Genomic DNA, 15,813 nt, shown 5'->3' on the forward strand with positions numbered 1-15,813 from the left:
AATTGCTAATGAACTCAAGATGATGCTAAATGTAATGGAGTGAAATTTTCGAATAACCTCAAAGTGATGCTGAGAGTCATGTAGTAAGTGTTGCTACGAACCTCAAAATATTGCGACAGTGATGTCGTGAGAATTGCTCAACAACTCAAAATGATGCTAATAGTAATGTAGTGATAGTTGCTAATAAACTCAAAGTGATGCTGACAGTAATGTAGGAAAAGTTGCTACGAACCTCAAAATAATGCAACAATAATGTAGTAAGAGTTGCTACGAACCTCAAAATATTGCAACAGTGATGTCGGACGAATTCCTAATGATCTCAAAATGATGCGACAGTGATCTAGTAAGAATTGCTAATGAACTAAAAATGATGCTAACAGTAATGGAGTGAAACTTTCGAATAACCTCAAAGTGACGCTTACAGTCATGTCGTAAGTGTTGCTACGAACCTCAATATAATGTGACATTAATGTAGTAAAAGTTGCTACGAACCTCAAAATATTGCGACAGTGATGTCGGCAGAAATGCTAATGAACTTAAAATGATGCTAAAAGTAATGTAGTGGTAGTTGCTAATCAAGTCAGTGATGCTTACAGTAATGTAGTAAGTGTTTCGAATAACCTCAAAGTGATGGTGACAGTCATGTAGTAAGAGTTGCTACGAACCTCAAAATAATGCGACAGTGATGTCAGAAGAATTGCTAAAGATCTCAAAATGATGCGACAGTGATTTAGTAAGAATTGCTCATGACCTCAAAATGATGCTAACAGTAATGGAGTGAACGTTTCGAATAACCTCAAAGTGATGCTGACAGTCTTGCACTAAGATTTGATACGGACCTCAGAATAATGCGACAGTGATGTCGGAAGAATTGCTAATGATCTCAAAATGATGCGACAGTGATGTAATAAGAAATGCTAATGAACTCAAAAAGATGCTAACAGTAATGGAGTGAAAGTTTCGAATAACCTCAAAGTGATGTTGAAAGTCATGCAGTAAGTGTTGCTACGAACCTCAAAATAATGCGACAGTAATGTAGTAAAAGTTGCTACGAACCTCAAAATAATGCGACAGTGATGTCGGAAGAATTGCTAAAGATCTCAAAATGATGCGACAGTGATTCAGTAAGAATTGCTCAAGAACTCAAAATGATGCTAACAGTAATGGAGTGAACGTTTCGAATAACCTCAAAGCGATGCTGACAGTCTTGTACTAAGATTTGATACGGACCTCAAAATAATGCGACAGTGATGTCGGAAGAATTGCTAATGATGTCAAAATGATGCGACAGTGATGTAATAAGAATTGCTAATTAACTCAAAAAGATGCTAACAGTAATGGAGTGAAAGTTTCGAATAACCTCAAAGTGATGCTGACAGTCATGTAGTAAGTGTTGCTACGAACCTCAAAATAATGCGACAGTAATGTCGTAAAAGTTGCTACGAACCTCAAAATATTGCGACAGTGATGTCGGAAGAATTGCTAATGAACTCAAAATGATGCTAAGTATTGGAGTAAAAGTTGCTACAAACCTTGCTAATTAACTCAGTGATGCTTACAGTAATGTAGTAAGTGTTTCGAACAACCTCAAAATGATGCTGACACTCATGTAGTGACAGTTGCTTCTAATCTCAAAATGATGCTAACAGTAATGTAGTGATAGTTGCTAATAAACTCAGTGATGCTGACAGTAATGTAGTAAGTGTTTCGAACAACCTCAAAGTGATGCTGACAGTCTTGTACTAAGAGTTGCTACGAACCTCAAAATATTGCGACAGTGATGTCGGAAGAATTGCTAATGAACTCAAAATGATGCTAACAGTAATGTAGTGATAGTTGCTCATTAACTCAGTGATGCTTACAGTAATGTAGTAAGAGTTTCGAACAACCTAAAAGTGATGCTGACAGTCATGTAGTAAGAGTTGCTACGAACCTTAAAATAATGTGACAGTGATGTCAGAAGAATTGCTAAAGATCTCAAAATGATGCGACAGTGATGTAGTAAGAATTGCTAATGATCTCAAAATGATGCGACAGTGATGTCGTAAGAATTGCTAATGAACTAAAATTGATGCTAACAGTAATGTAGTGATAGTTGCTATAAACTCAGTGATGTTTACAGAAATGTAGTAAATGTTTCAAACAACCTCAAGGTGATGCTGACAGTCGTGTAGTAAGAGTTGCTACTTACCACAAAATAATACTACAGTGATTTCGGAAGAATTGCTAATGAACTCAAAATGATGCTAAGAGTAATGTAGTGATAGTTGCTAATGATCTCAAAGTGATGCGACAGTGATGGAGTAAGAATTGCTAATGAACTCAAAATGATGCTAAGAGTAAAGTTGTGATAGTTGCTAATGATCTCAAAGTGATGCTGACAGTAATGTGGTAAGAGTTTCGAACAACCTCAAAGTGATGCCGACAGTCATGCAGTAAGAGTTGCTTCGAACCTCAAAATAATGCGACAGTGATTTCAGAAGAATTGCTAATGATCTCAAACTGATGCGACAGTGATGGAGTAAGAATTGCTAATGAACTCAAAATGATGCTAACAGTAAAGTAGTGATAGTTGCTAATAAACTCAAAGTGATGCTGACAGTCATGTAGTAAGAGTTGCTACGAACCTCAGTTTAATGCTGAAGTGATGTCGTAAGAATTGCTAATAAACTCAAAATGATGCTAGCAGTAATGTAGTGATAGTTGCTAATAAACTCAAAGTGATGCTGACAGTCATGTAGTAAGAGTTGCTTCTAACCTCAAAATGAGGCTAACAGTAATGTAGCGATAGTTGCTAAAAAACTCAGTGATGCTGACAGCAATGTGGTTTGAGTTGCGAGTAAATTAAAAATGATGCTGACAGTAATGTAGTAAGTGTTGCTACTAACCTCATAATGATGCTAACAGTAATGTAGTGATAGTTGCTAATGAAATCAAAGTGATGCTGACAGTAATGTAGTAAGTGTTTCGAACAACTTCAAAGTGATCCTGATAGTCATGTAGTAAGAGTTGCAATTGACCTCAATTTAATGCGACAGTGATGTCGTGAGAATTGGTAATAAACTAAAAATGATGCTAACAGTAATGTAGTGATAGTTGCTAATTAACTCAGTGATGCTTACAGTAATGTAGTAAGTGTTTCGAACAACCTCAAAATGATGCTGACAGTCATGTAGTAACAGTTGCTTCTAACCTCAAAATGATGCTAACAATAATGTAGTGATAGTTGCTAATAAACTCAGTGATGCTTAAAGTAATGTAGTAAGAGTTTCGAACAACCTCAAAGTGATTCTGACAGTCATGTAGTAATGGTTGCTACGAACCTTAAAATAATGCAACAGTAAAGTAGTAAGAGTTGCTTCGAACCTCAAAATAATGCGACAGTGATGTCAGAAGAATTGATAATGATCTCAAACTGATGGGACATTGATGTCGTAAGAATTGCTAATGAACTCAAAATGATGCTAACAGTAATGTAGTGATAGTTGCTAATGAACTCAAAATGATGCTAACAGTAATGGAGTGAACGTTTCGAATAACCTCAAAGTGATTCTGACAATCATGTAGTAAGAGTTGCTACGAACCTCAAAATAATGCGACAGTGATGTCGGAAGAATTGCTAATGATCTCAAAATGATGCGACAGTGATGTCTTAAGAATTGCTAATGAACTCAAAAGGGTGCTAACAGTAATGGAGTGAAAGTTTCGAATAACCTCAAAGTGATGCTGATAATCATGTAGTAAGTGTTGATATGAACCTCAAAATATTGCGACAGTGAAGTCGGAAGAATTGCTAATGAACTCAAAATGATGCAAACAGTAATGTAGTGATAGTTGCTAATTAACTCAGTGATGCTTACGGTAATGTAATAAGTGTATGGAACAACCTCAAAGTGATGCTGACAGTCATGTGGTAAGAGTTGCTACTAACCTCATAATGATGCTAACAGTAATTTAGTGATAGTTGCTAATGAACTCAAAATGATGCTAACAGTAATGTAGTGATAGTTGGTAAAAAACTCAGTGATGCTTACAGTAATGTAGTAAGAGTTTCGAACAACCTCAAAGTGATGCTGACAGTCATGAAGTAAGAGTTGCTACTAACCTCAATTTAATGCTGCAGTGATGTAGTAAGAATTGCTCATGAACTCAAAATGATGCTAACAGTAATGGAGTGAAACTTTCGAATAACCTCAAAGTGATGCTTACAGTCATGTAGTAAGTGTTGCTACGAACCTCAAAATAATGCGACAGTAATGTAGTAAAAGTTGCTACGAACCTCAAAATATTGCGACAGTGATGTCGGAAGAATTGCTAATGAACTAAAAATGATGCGACAGTAATGTAGTGGTAGTTGCTAATCAAGTCAGTGATGCTTACAGTAATGTAGTAAGTGTTTCGAATAACCTCAAAGTGATGGTGACAGTCATGTACTAAGAGGTGCTACGAACCTCAAAATAATGCTACAGTGATGTCAGAAAAATTGCGAAAGATCTCAAAATGATGCGAACAGTAATGGAGTGAACGTTTCAAATAACCTCAAAGTGATGCTGAAAGTCATGTACTAAGAGTTGCTACGAATCTCAAAATAATGCGACAGTAATGTCGTAAAAGTTGCCACAAACCTCCAAATATTGCGACAGTGATGTTGGAAGAATTGCTAATGAACTCAAGATGATGCCAACAGTAATGGAGTGAAACTTTCGAATAACCTCAAAGTGATGCTGACAGTCATGTAGTAAGTGTTGCTACGAACCTCAAAATAATGCGACAGTAATGTAGTAAAAGTTGCTACGAACCTCAAAATATTGCGACAGTGATGTCGGAAGAATTGCTAATGAACTCAAAATGATGCTAACAGTAATGTAGTGAGAGTTGCTTATCAACTCAGTGATGCTTACAGTAATGTAGTAAGTGTTTCGAATAACCTCAAAGTGATGCTGACAGTCATGTACTAAGAGTTGCTACGAACCTTAAAATAATGCAACAGTAAAGTAGTAAGAGTTGCTTCGAACCTCAAAATAATGCGACAGTGATGTCAGAAGAATTGATAATGATCTCAAACTGATGGGACATTGATGTCGTAAGAATTGCTAATGAACTCAAAATGATGCTGACAGTAATGTAGTGATAGTTGCTAATCAACTCAGTGATGCTTACAGTAATGTAGTAAGTGTTTCGAACAACCTCAAAGTGATGCTGACAGTCATGTAGTAAGTGTTGCTACGAACCTCAATATAATGCGACAGTAATGTAGTAAAAGTCGCTACGAACCTCAAAATATCGCGACAGTGATGTCGGAAAAATTGCTAATGAACTTAAAATGATGCTAAATGTAATGTAGTGATAGTTGCTAATCAACTCAGTGATGCTTACAGTAATGTAGTAAGTGTTTCGAATAACCTCAAAGTGATGGTGACAGTCATTAGGAAGAGTTGCAACGAATCTCAAAATAATGCGACAGTGATGTCAGAAGAATTGCTCAAGATCTCAAAATGATGCGACAGTGATTTAGTAAGAATTGCTCATGAACTCAAAATGATGCGAACAGTAATGGAGACAACGTTTCGAACAACCTCAAAGCGATGCTGACAGTCATGTACTAAGAGTTGCTACGAACCTCAAAATATTGCGACAGTGATGTCAGAAGAATTGGTCATGATCTCAAATAGATGCTAACAGTAATGGAGTGAAACTTTCGAATAACCTCAAAGTGATGCTGACAGTCATGTAGTAAGTGTTGCTACAAACCTCAAAATAATGCGAAAGTAATGTAATAAAAGTTGCTACGAACCTCAAAATATTGCGACAGTGATATCGGAAGAATTGCTAATGAACTCAAGATGATGCTAACAGTAATGTAGTGATAGTTGCTAAGAAACTCAGTGATGCTTACAGTAATGTAGTAAGAGTTTCGAACAACCTCAAAGTGATGCTTACAGCCATTTAGTAAGAGTTGCTAATGAACTCAATTCAATTCTACAGTGATGTCGTGAGAATTGCTCATGATCTCAAAATGATGCTAACAGTAATGGAGTGAACGTTTCGAATAACCTCAAAGTGATGCTGAAAGTCATGTACTAAGAGTTGCTACGAATCTCAAAATAATGCGACAGTAATGTCGTAAAAGTTGCCACAAACCTCAAAATATTGCGACAGTGATGTTGGAAGAATTGCTAATGAACTCAAGATGATGCTAACAGTAATGGAGTGAAACTTTCGAATAAGCTCAAAGTGATGCTGACAGTAATGTAGTAAGTGTTGCTACGAACCTCAAAATAATGCGACAGTAATGTAGTAAAAGTTGCTACGAACCTCAAAATATTGCGACAGTGATGTCGGAAGAATTGCTAATGAACTCAAAATGATGCTAACAGTAATGTAGTGAGAGTTGCTAATCAACTCAGTGATGCTTACAGTAATGTAGTAAGTGTTTCGAATCACCTCAAAGTGATGCTGACAGTCCTGTACTAAGAGTTGCTACGAACCTCAATATAATGCGACAGTAATGTAGTAAAAGTCGCTACGAACCTCAAAATATCGCGACAGTGATGTCGGAAAAATTGCTAATGAACTTAAAATGATGCTAAATGTAATGTAGTGATAGTTGCTAATCAACTCAGTGATGCTTACAGTAATGTAGTAAGTGTTTCGAATAACCTCAAAGTGATGGTGACAGTCATTAGGAAGAGTTGCAACGAACCTCAAAATAATGCGACAGTGATGTCAGAAGAATTGCTCAAGATCTCAAAATGATGCGACAGTGATTTAGTAAGAATTGCTCATGAACTCAAAATGATGCTCACAGTAATGGAGTCAACGTTTCGAATAACCTCAAAGTGATGCTGACAGCCATGTAGTAAGTGTTGCTACGAACCTCAAAATAATGCGACAGTAATGTAGTAAAAGTTGCTACGAACCTCAAAATAATGCGACAGTAATGTAGTAAAAATTGCTACGAACCTCAAAATATTGCGACAGAGATGTCGGAAGAATTGCTAATGAACTCAAGATTATTGTAACAGTAATGTAGTGATAGTTGCTAAGAAACTCAGTGACGCTTACAGTAATGCAGTAAGAGTTTCGAACAACCTCAAAGTGATGCTGACGGTCATTTAGTAAGAGCTGCTAATGAACTCAATTTAATGCTACAGTGATGTCGTGAGAATTGCTCAACAACTCAAAATGATGCTAAAAGTAATGTAGTGATAGTTGCTAATAAACTCAAAGTGATGCTGAAAGTAATGTAATAAGGGTTGCTACGAACCTCAAAATAATGCAACAGTAATGGAGTAAAAGTTGCTACGGACCTCAAAATATTGCGACAGTGATGTCGGAAGAATTGCTAATGAACTCAAGATGATGGTAACAGTAATGTAGTGATAGTTGCTAAGAAACTCAGTAATGCTTACATTAATGTAGTAAGTGTTTCGAATAACCTCAAAGTGATGCTGACAGTCATGTAGTAAGAGTTGCTACGAACCTCAATATAATGCGACAGTAATGTAGTAAAAGTCGCTACGAATCTCAAAATAATGCGACAGTGATGTCGGAAGAATTGCTAATGAACTTAAAATGATGCGACAGTAATGTAGTGGTAGTTGCTAATCAAGTCAGTGATGCTTACAGTAATGTAGTAAGTGTTTCGAATAACCTCAAAGTGATGCTGACAGTCATGTACTAAGAGTTGCTACGAATCTCAAAATAATGCGACAGTAATGTCGTAAAAGTTGCCACAAACCTCAAAATATTGCGACAGTGATGTTGGAAGAATTGCTAATCAACTCAGTGATGCTTACAGTAATGTAGTAAGTGTTTCGAATAACCTCAAAGTGATGCTGACAGTCATGTACTAAGAGTTGCTACGAACCTCAATATAATGCGACAGTAATGTAGTAAAAGTCGCTACGAACCTCAAAATATCGCGACAGTGATGTCGGAAAAATTGCTAATGAACTTAAAATGATGCTAAATGTAATGTAGTGATAGTTGCTAATCAACTCAGTGATGCTTACATTCATGTAGTAAGTGTTGCGAATAACCTCAAAGTGATGGTGACAGTCATTAGGAAGAGTTGCAACGAACCTCAAAATAATGCGACAGTGATGTCAGAAGAATTGCTCAAGATCTCAAAATGATGCTTACAGCCATTTAGTAAGAATTGCTCATGAACTCAAAATGATGCTAACAATAATGGAGTCAACGTTTCGAATAACCTCAAAGTGATGCTGACAGCCAAGTAGTAAGTGCTGCTACGAACCTCAAAATAATGCGACAGTAATGTAGTAAAAGTTGCTACGAACCTCAAAATAATGCGACAGTAATGTCGTAAAAGTTGCTACGAACCTCAAAATATTGCGACAGTGATGTCGGAAGAATTGCTAATGAACTCAAGATGATCGTAACAGTAATGTAGTGATAGTTGGTAAGAAACTCAGTAATGCTTACAGTAATGTAGTAAGAGTTTCGAACAACCTCAAAGTGATGCTGACGGTCATTTAGTAAGAGCTGCTAATGAACTCAATTTAATGCTACAGTGATGTCGTGAGAATTGCTCAACAACTCAAAATGATGCTAACAGTAATGTAGTGATAGTTGCTAATAAACTCAAAGTGATGCTGAAAGTAATGTAATAAGGGTTGCTACGAACCTCAAAATAATGCAACAGTAATGGAGTAAAAGTTGCTACGAACCTCAAAATATTGCGACAGTGATGTCGGAAGAATTGCTAATGAACTCAAAATGATGCTAACAGTAATGTAGTGATAGTTGCTAATCAACTCAGTGATGCTTACATTAATGTAGTAAGTGTTTCGAATAACCTCAAAGTGATGCTGACAGTCATGTAGTAAGAGTTGCTACGAATCTCAAAATAATGCGACATTGATGTCGGATGAATTGCTAATGAACTTAAAATGATGCGACAGTAATGTAGTGGTAGTTGCTAATCAAGTCAGTGATGCTTACAGTAATGTAGTAAGTGTTTCGAATAACCTCAAAGTGATGCTGACAGTCATGTACTAAGAGTTGCTACGAATCTCAAAATAATGCGACAGTAATGTCGTAAAAGTTGCCACAAACCTCAAAATATTGCGACAGTGATGTTGGAAGAATTGCGAATGAACTCAAGATGATGCTAACAGTAATGGAGTGAAACTTTCGAATAACCTCAAAGTGATTCTGACAGTCATGTAGTAAGTGTTGCTACGAACCTCAAAATAATGCGACAGTAATGTAGTAAAAGTTGCTACGAACCTCAAAATATTGCGACAGTGATGTCGGAAGAATTGCTAATGAACTCAAAATGATGCTAACAGTAATGTAGTGAGAGTTGCTAATCAACTCAGTGATGCTTACAGTAATGTAGTAAGTGTTTCGAATAACCTCAAAGTGATGCTGACAGTCATGTACTAAGAGTTGCTACGAACCTCAATATAATGCGACAGTAATGTAGTAAAAGTTGCTGCGAACCTCAAAATAATGCGACAGTAATGTAGTAAAAGTTGCTACGAACCTCAAAATATTGCGACAGTGATGTCGGAAGAATTGCTAATGAACTCAAGATGATGGTAACAGTAATGTAGTGATAGTTGCTAAGAAACTCAGTAATGCTTACAGTAATGTAGTTAGAGTTTCGAACAACCTCAAAGTGATGCTGACGGTCATTTAGTAAGAGCTGCTAATGAACTCAATTTAATGCTACAGTGATGTCGTGAGAATTGCTCAACAACTCAAAATGATGCTAACAGTAATGTAGTGATAGTTGCTAATAAACTCAAAGTGATGCTGAAAGTAATGTAATAAGGGTTGCTACGAACCTCAAAATAATGCGACAGTAATGTAGTAAAAGTTGCTACGAACCTCAAAATAATGCGACAGTAATGTAGTAAAAGTTGCTACGAACCTAAAAATATTGCGACAGTGATGTCGGAAGAATTGCTCATGAACTCAAGATGATGGTAACAGTAATGTAGTGATGGTTGCTAAGAAACTCAGTAATGCTTACAGTAATGTAGTAAGAGTTTCGAACAACCTCAAAGTGATGCTGACGGTCATTTAGTAAGAGCTGCTAATGAACTCAATTTAATGCTACAGTGATGTCGTGAGAATTGCTCAACAACTCAAAATGATGCTAACAGTAATGTAGTGATAGTTGCTAATAAACTCAAAGTGATGCTGAAAGTAATGTAATAAGGGTTGCTACGAACCTCAAAATAATGCAACAGTAATGGAGTAAAAGTTGCTACGAACCTCAAAATATTGCGACAGTGATGTCGGAAGAATTGCTAATGAACTCAAAATGATGCTAACAGTATTGTAGTGATAGTTGCTAATCAACTCAGTGATGCTTACATTAATGTAGTAAGTGTTTCGAATAACCTCAAAGTGATGCTGACACTCATGTAGTAAGAGTTGCTACGAACCTCAATATAATGCGACAGTAATGTAGTAAAAGTCGCTACGAATCTCAAAATAATGCGACAGTGATGTCGGAAGAATTGCTAATGAACTTAAAATGATGCGACAGTAATGTAGTGGTAGTTGCTAATCAAGTCAGTGATGCTTACAGTAATGTAGTAAGTGTTTCGAATAACCTCAAAGTGATGGTGACAGTCATGTACTAAGAGGTGCTACGAACCTCAAAATAATGCGACAGTGATGTCAGAAAAATTGCGAAAGATCTCAAAATGATGCGAACAGTAATGGAGTGAACGTTTCGAATAACCTCAAAGTGATGCTGAAAATCATGTACTAAGAGTTGCTACGAATCTCAAAATAATGCGACAGTAATGTCGTAAAAGTTGCCACAAACCTCAAAATATTGTGACAGTGATGTTGGAAGAATTGCTAATGAACTCAAGATGATGCTAACAGTAATGGAGTGAAACTTTCGAATAACCTCAAAGTGATGCTTACAGCCATTTAGTAAGAGTTGCTAATGAACTCAATTCAATTCTACAGTGATGTCGTGAGAATTGCTCATGATCTCAAAATGATGCTAACAGTAATGTAGTGATAGTTGCTAATAAACTCAAAGTGATGCTGACAGTAATGTAGGAAGAGTTGCTACGAACCTCAAAATAATGCAACAATAATGTAGTAAGAGTTGCTACGAACCTCAAAATATTGCAACAGTGATGTCGGGAGAATTGCTAATGATCTCAAAATGATGCGACAGTGATGAAGTAAGAATTGCTAATGAACTCAAAATGATGCTAACAGTAATGGAGTGAAACTTTCGAATAACCTCAAAGTGATGCTGACAGTCATGTAGTAAGTGTTGCTACGAACCTCAAAATAATGCGACAGTAATGTAGTAAAAGTTGCTACGAACCTCAAAATATTGCGACAGTGATGTCGGAAGAATTGCTAATGAACTCAAAATGATGCTAACAGCAATGTAGTGGTAGTTGCTAATCAAGTCAGTGATGTTTACAGTAATGTAGTAAGTGTTTCGAATAACCTCAAAGTGATGCTGACAGTCATGTACTAAGAGTTGCTACGAACCTCAATATAATGCGACAGTAATGTAGTAAAAGTCGCTACGAACCTCAAAATATCGCGACAGTGATGTCGGAAAAATTGCTAATGAACTTAAAATGATGCTAAATGTAATGTAGTGATAGTTGCTAATCAACTCAGTGATGCTTACAGTAATGTAGTAAGTGTTTCGAATAACCTCAAAGTGATGGTGACAGTCATTAGGAAGAGTTGCAACGAACCTCAAAATAATGCGACAGTGATGTCAGAAGAATTGCTCAAGATCTCAAAATGATGCGACAGTGATTTAGTAAGAATTGCTCATGAACTCAAAATTATTCTAACAGTAATGGAGACAACGTTTCGAACAACCTCAAAGCGATGCTGACAGTCATGTACTAAGAGTTGCTACGAACCTCAAAATATTGCGACAGTGATGTCAGAATAATTGGTCGTGATTTCAAATAGATGCTAACAGTAATGGAGTGAAACTTTCGAATAACCTCAATGTGATGCTGACAGTCATGTAGTAAGTGTTGCTACAAACCTCAAAATAATGCGAAAGTAATGTAATAAAAGTTGCTACGAACCTCAAAATATTGCGACAGTGATATCGGAAGAATTGCTAATGAACTCAAGATGATGCTAACAGTAATGTAGTGATAGTTGCTAAGAAACTCAGTGATGCTTACAGTAATGTAGTAAGAGTTTCGAACAACCTCAAAGTGATGCTTACAGCCATTTAGTAAGAGTTGCTAATGAACTCAATTCAATTCTACAGTGATGTCGTGAGAATTGCTCATGATCTCAAAATGATGCTAACAGTAATGGAGTGAACGTTTTGAATAACCTCAAAGTGATGTTGACAGTCATGTAGTAAGTGCTGCTACGAACCTTAAAATAATGCGACAGTAATGCAGTAAAAGTTGCTACAAACCTCAAAATATTGTGACAGTGATGTCGGAAGAATTGCTAATGAACTCAAGATGATGCTAACAGTAATGTAGTGATAGTTGCGAAGAAACTCAGTGATGCTTACAGTAATGTAGAAAGAGTTTCGAACAACCTCAAAGTGATGCTGACAGTCATTTAGTAAGAGTTGCTAATGAACTCAATTTAATGCTACAGTGATGTCGTGAGAATTGCTCAACAACTCAAAATGATGCGAACAGTAATGTAGTGATATTTGCTAATAAACTCAAAGTGATGCTGACAGTAATGTAGTAAGAGTTGCTACGAACCTCAAAATATTGCAACAGTGATGTCGGAAGAATTGCTAATGATCTCAAAATGATGCGACAGTGATGAAGTAAGAATTGCTAATGAACTCAAAATGATGCTAACAGTAATGGAGTGAAACTTTCGAATAACCTCAAAGTGATGCTTACAGTCATGTAGTAAGTGTTGCTACGAACCTCAAAATAATGCGACAGTAATGTAGTAAAAGTTGCTACGAACCTCAAAATATTGCGACAGTGATGTCGGAAGAATTGCGAATGAACTTAAAATGATGCAACAGTAATGTAGTGGTAGTTGCTAATCAACTCAGTGATGCTTACAGTAATGTAGTAAGTGTTTCATATAACCTCAAAGTGATGGTGACAGTCATGTACTAAGAGTTGCTACGAACCTCAAAATAATGCGACAGTGATGTCAGAAAAATTGCTAAAGATCTCAAAATGAAAAGACAGTGATGTCAGAAGAATTGGTAAGGATCTCAAAATGATGCGAACAGTAATGGAGTGAACGTTTCGAATAACCTCAAAGTGATGCTGACAGTCATGTAGTAAGAGTTGCTACGAATCTCAAAAAAATGCGACAGTAATGTAGTAAAAGTTGCCACAAACCTCAAAATATTGCGACAGTGATGTCGGAAGAATTGCAAATGAACTCAAAATGATGCTAACAGTAATGTAGTGATAGTTGCGAATCAACTCAGTGATGCTTACAGTAATGTAGTAAGTGTTTCGAATAACCTCAAAGTGATGCTGACAGTCATGTAGTAAGAGTTGCTACGAACCTCAATATAATGCGACAGTAATGTAGTAAAAGTCGCTACGAACCTCAAAATATTGCGACAGTGATGTCGGAAGAATTGCTAATGAACTTAAAATGATGCCAACAGTAATGTAGTGATAGTTGCTAATCAACTCAGTGATGCTTACAGTAATGTAGTAAGTGTTTCGAATAACCTCAAAGTGATGCTGACAGTCATTTAGTAAGAGTTGCTAATGAACTCAATTTAATGCTACAGTGATGTTGTGAGAATTGCTCATGAACTCAAAATGATGCTAACAGTAATGTAGTGATAGTTGTTAATAAACTCAAAGTGATGCTGACAGTAATGTAGTAAGAGTTGCTAGGAACCTTAAAATAATGCAACAATAATGTAGTAAGAGTTGCTACGAACCTCAAAATAATGTGACAGTGATGTCAGAAGAATTGCTAATGATCTCAAAATGATGCGACAGTGATTTAGTAAGAATTACTAATGAACTCAAAATAATGCTAACAGTAATGGAGTGAAACTTTCGAATAACCTCAAAGTGATGCTGAAAGTCAAGTCGTAAGTGTTGCTACAAACCTCAAAATAATGCGACAGTAATGTAGTAAAAGTTGCTACAAACCTCAAAATATTGCGACAGTGATGTCGGAAGAATTGCTAATGAACTCAAGATGATGCTTACAGTAATGTAGTGATAGTTGCTAAGAAACTCAGTGATGCTTACAGTAATGTAGGAAGAGTTTCGAACAACCTCAAAGTGATGCTAACAGTCATTTAGTAAGAGTTGCTAATGAACTCAATTCAATGCTACAGTGATGTCGTAAGAATTGCTCATAAACTCAAAATGATGCTAACAGTAATGTAGTGATAGTTGCGAATAAACTCAAAGTGATGCTGACAGTCATGTAGCAAGAGTTGCTAATGAACTCGATTCAATGCTACAGTGAAGTCGTAAGAATTGCTCATAAACTCAAAATGATGCTTACAGTAATGTAGTGATAGTTGCGAATAAACTCAAAGTGATGCTGACAGTAATGTCGTAAGAGTTGCTAGGAACCTTAAAATAATGCAACAATAATGTAGTAAGAGTTGCTACGAACCTCAAAATAATGCGACAGTGATGTCAGCAGAATTGCTAAAGATGTCAAAATGATGCAACAGTGATGTCAGAAGAATTGGTAATGATCTCAAAATGATGCTAACAGTAATGGAGTGAACGTTTCGAATAACCTCAAAGTGATGCTGACAGTCATGTACTGAGAGTTGCTACGAATCTCAAAATAATGCGACAGTGATGTTGGAGGAATTGATAATGAACTTAAAATGATGCTCACAGTAATGTAGTGATAGTTGCTAATCAACTCAGTGATGCTTGCAGTAATGTAGTAAGTGTTTCGAATAACCTCAAAGTGATGCTGACAGTCATGTAGCAAGAGTTGCTACGAACCTCAAAAGAATGCGACAGTGATGTCGGAAGAATTGCTAATGATCTCAAAATGATGCGAATGTGATGTAATAAGAATTGCTAATGAACTCAAAATGATGCGAACAGTAATGGAGTGAAACTTTCGAATAACCTCAAAGTGATGCTGACAGTCATGTAGTAAGTGTTGACACGAACCTCAAAATAATGCGACAGTAATGTAGTAAAAGTTGCTACAAACCTCAAAATACTGCGCCAGTGATGTCGGAGGAATTGCAAATGAACTCAAGATGATGCTCACAGTAATGTAGTGATAGTTGCTAAGAAACTAGGTGATGCTTACAGTAATGCAGTAAGAGTTTCGAACAACCTCAAAGTGATGCTGACAGTCATTTAGTAAGAGTTGCTAATGAACTCAATTTAATGCTACAGTGATGTCGTGAGAATTGCTCAACAACTCAAAATGATGCTAACAGTAATGTAGTGATATTTGCTAAAAAACTCAAAGTGATGCTGACAGTAATGTATCAAGAGTTGCTACGAACCTTAAAATAATGCAACAATAATGTAGTAAGAGTAGCTACGAACCTCAAAATAATGCGACAGTGATGTCAGAAGAATTGCTAATGATCTCAAAATGATGCGACAGTGATGTAGTAAGAATTGCTAATGAACTCAAAATGATGCTAACAGTAATGGAGTGAAGGTTTCGAATAACCTAAAGTGATGCTGACAGTCATGTTCTAAGAGTTGCTACGAACCTCAAAATAATGCGACAGTAATGTAGTAAAAGTTGCTACGAACCTCAAAATATTGCGAAAGTAATTTAGTATAAGTTGCTACGAACCTCAAAATATTGCGACAGTGATGTCGGAAGAATTGCTAATGAACTCAAAATAATGCT

The sequence above is a fragment of the Aulostomus chinensis genome, chromosome 1 (assembly GCF_037954235.1).
Source record: "Aulostomus chinensis isolate RoL2024-O1b breed Wild chromosome 1, RoL_Achi_v1.0, whole genome shotgun sequence".
Lineage (NCBI taxonomy): Eukaryota > Metazoa > Chordata > Actinopteri > Syngnathiformes > Aulostomidae > Aulostomus > Aulostomus chinensis.